Genomic DNA, 4,137 nt, shown 5'->3' with positions numbered 1-4,137 from the left:
TTCTACTTCCTCTCTAATCATGATGCTATGGATCATGATGGCCCAATCCACAGTAACTTTGGATCGGCTGCTAGTGGGGATGATGGAGCGTTGGATGAACTCCAACCATCCTCTAGCCACAGGCTTGAGGTCCAGTCTTCTTAATTGAAGTGGCTTGCCTTTGGAGTCTCTTTTCCATTGAGCTCCTTCAACACATATGTCCATAAGGACTTGGTCCAACCTTTGATCAAAGTTGACCCTTCTTGTGTAGGGGCGTGCATCTCCTTGCATCATGGGCAAGTTAAACGCCAACCTTACATTTTCCGGACTGAAATTTAAGTATTTCCCCGAACCATTATAAGATACTTCTTTGGATTCGGGTTCACACTTTGATTATGGTTCCTAATGATCCATGCATTGGCATAGAACTCTTGAACCATTAAGATTCCAACTTGTTGAATGGGGTTGGTCAGAACTTCCCAACTTCTTCTTTGGATTTCATGTCGGATCTCCGGATACTCATTTTTCTTGAGTTTGAAAGGGACCTCAGAGATCACCTTCTTCTTGGCCACAACATCATAGAAGTGGTCTTGATGGACTTTAGAGATGAATCTCTCCATCTCCCATGACTCGGAGGTGGAAGCTTTTGTCTTCCCTTTTCCTTTTCTAGAGGTTTCTCCGGCCTTAGGTGCCATAGGTGGTTTTGGAAAAACAAAAAAAGCTATGATTTTACCATACCAAAGTTAGAAAATTGCTCGCCCTCGAGCAAGAGAAGAAAGAATAGATGAAGAAGAAGAAAATACGGAGGAGAGAGAATGAAGAAGAAGAAGAGATGAAGGAGAGGGAGAGAGTTGTGTGTTTCGGCCAAGGGGGAGAAGAGAGGGTTGTGTTGTGTGAAATGAAGAAGGATAGAGGGGATTATATAGTGGAGGGAGAGGGAATGGGGTTTGGTTATTTAGGGTGGGTTTGGGTAGGAAAGAGATTTTGAATTTGAAGGTAGGTGGGGTTTATGGGGAAGAGTGGAAGGATGTGAGTGATGAAGAGGTGATGGGGAAGAGAGATTGAGGTGATTGGTGAAGGGTTTTGGGGAAGAGTGTTATTGGATTGTGTGAAGAGGAGAGAAGGTGAATTGAGGTAGGTGGGGATCATGTGGGGTCTACAGATCCTAAGATGATCCTGTGGGGTCCACAGATCCTGAAGTGTCAAGGATTTACATCCCTGCACCAATGAGGCGTGTAAAATGCCCTTTTCATGAAATCCTGGCGTTCAACGCCAGATTGATGCTTGTTTCTGGCATTGAACGCCAGCTTCATGCTTGTTTTGGGTGTTCAGCGCCCATTTGCAGCATGTTTCTGGCGTTGAACGCCAGTTCCATGCTTGTTTCTGGTGTTCAGCGCCAGCTCTCCTCAGGGTGTTTTCCTGGCGTTTAAACGCCAAGATGTTGCTTGTTTCTGGCGTTCAACACCAAATCCATGCTCTGTTCTGGCGTTGAATTCCAGCCAGATGCTCCTTACTGGCATTTAAACGCCAGTAAGCCCTTCTTCTAGGGTGTACTTTTTCTTCTGCTGTTTTTGATCATGTTTTTAATTTTAATATTTATGTTGTGATTCCAGATGATCATGAACCTAATAAAACATAAAAGAACAATAAAAGAAAAATAAAATAAGATAAATAAAAAATTGGGTTGCCTCCCAATAAGTGCTCCTTTAATGTCACTAGCTTGACAGTGGGCTCTCATGGAGCCTCAAAGGTGATCAGGTCAATGTTGTAGACTCCCAACACTAAACTTAGAGTTTGAATGTGGGGATTCAACACCAAACTTAGAGTTTGGCTGTGGCCTCCCAACACCAAACTTAGAGTTTGATTGTGGGGGCTCTGTTTGACTCTATACTGAGAGAAGCTTTTCATGCTTCCTCTCTATTGTTAAAAAAGAACACCCTTGGGTCTTAAACACAAGGTAGTCCCCATTCAATTGAAGGACTAATTCTCCTCTGTTAACATCTATCACAGCTCCTACTGTGGCTAGGAAAGGTCTTCCAAGGATGATGCATTCATCCTCCTCCTTCCTAGTGTCTAAGATTATGAAATCAGCAGGGATGTAAAGGCCTTCAACCTTTACCAACACGTCCTCTACCAATCCAAAAGCTTGTCTTACTGACTTGTCTGCCATTTACAATGAGAATATGGCAGGCTGTACCTCAATGATCCCCAGCTTCTCCATTACAAAGAGTGGCATAAGATTTATGCCTGACCCCAAGTCACACAGAGCCTTTTCAAAGGTCATGGTGCCTATGGTATATGGTATTAATAATTTGCCAAGATCTTGTCTCTTTTGAGGTAAGGTTTGCCAAACCCATGTATCTAGTTCACTAATGAGCAAGGGAGGTTCACCTTCCCAAGTCTCATTACCAAACAACTTGGCATTCTGTTTCATGATAGCTCCTAGATATTGAGCAACTTGTTCTCCAGTTACATCTTCATCCTCTTCAGAGGAAGAATAGTTTTCAGAGCTCATGAATGGCAGAAGGAGGTTTAATGGGATCTCTATGGTCTCTATATGACCTTCAGATTCCTTTAAGTCCTCAATAAGGAACTCCTTCTTGCTTGAGAGACGTCCCCTGAGGTCTTCCTCATTGGGATTCACGTCCTCTCCTTCCCCTCTAGGTTCGGCCATGTTGATTATGTCAATGGCCTTGCACTCTCTCTTTGGATTCTCTTCAGTATTGCTTGGGAGAGTACTAGGAGGAGTTTCAGTGACTTTCTTACCAGCTGGCCCACTTGTGCCTCTAAATTTTTGATGGAGGACCTTGTTTCACTCATGAAGCTTAAAGTGGACTTAGACAGATCAAAGACTATATTTGCTAAGTTAGAGGTTCTCTGCTCAGAATTCTCTGTCTGTTGTTGAGAAGATGATGGAAAAGGCTTGCTATTGCTAAACATGTTTCTTCCACCATTATTAAAGCCTTGTTGAGGCTTTTGTTGATCCTTCCATGAGAAATTTGGATGATTTCTCCATGAGGGGTTTGGTGCATGAAATTGCAATCACACTTTTGCAATCCCGCACAACTAACCAGCAAGTGCACTGGGTCGTCCAAGTAATACCTTACGTGGGTAAGGGTCGATCCCACGGAGATTGTCGGCTTGAAGCAAACTATGGTTATCTTGTAACTCTTAGTCAGGATATCAATAATTCTCAGGTTTAATTGTGAAAGGTAAAAGAACATGAAATAGATACTTGTTTTACAGTAATGGAGAACAGGTTGAGGTTTTAGAGATGCTCTATCTTCTGAACCTCTGCTTTCCTACTGTCTTCTTCTTCATGCACGCAAGGCTCCTTCCATGGCAAGCTGTATGTAGGGTTTCACCGTTGTCAATGGCTACCTCCCATCCTCTCAGTGAAAATGTTCAACGCACCCTGTCATGGCACGGCTAATCATCTGTCGGTTCTCAATCAGGTTGGAATAGAATCCAGTGATTCTTTTGCGTCTGTCACTAACGCCAAGCCTTCAAGAGTTCGAAGCTCGTCACAGACGGGGGTGGGCATGGTTTGGATTTTTAAAAATCCAAACTGGATCCACTTTAGAACCAGTTTTATGGTTCAGGAAACCAAACCAGAACTGGATTGAAGAGCAAAACCGGTTCTAAACCGGTTTGAAAAAACAAAAACCGATTCTAAACCGGATTTAAAATTTAAATCTAGTTTTATTTACAAACCGGTTTTAAATCCGGTTTTACATGCAAAACCAGTTTTAAATCTGGTTTTTTTAAAATCCAAATCTAAAATCCGATTTTTTTATAAAATCCAGTTTTAAAACCAGATTTTTGGTAATCAAAAATCCAGTTTTAAAACCAGTTTTTGAAAATCCAGTTTTAAAACCAGTTTCTTCAACCAAAAATCCAATTTTAAAACTAATTTTTAAAAATTTAATTTTTAAATTAGATATTTTAACAAAAAATCCACTTTTAAAACCAGTTTTTAGAAATTCAATTTTTAAACCATAATTTTTTTAAAAAGTAAAATTAATACTAAAGTCATTTTAAAGTGTATAGGTTTATTACAACTAGAATTTGGTTCTTTATAAATCTAATGACAATAGCTAATCTATATAACATTTAATCATTCTCAAGACATCAAAAGAATACCACCAAAATATCTCT

Source organism: Arachis duranensis, chromosome 9 (assembly GCF_000817695.3).
Source record: "Arachis duranensis cultivar V14167 chromosome 9, aradu.V14167.gnm2.J7QH, whole genome shotgun sequence".
Classification (NCBI taxonomy): Eukaryota; Viridiplantae; Streptophyta; class Magnoliopsida; order Fabales; family Fabaceae; genus Arachis; species Arachis duranensis.
This window is presented reverse-complemented; position numbering follows the sequence as displayed.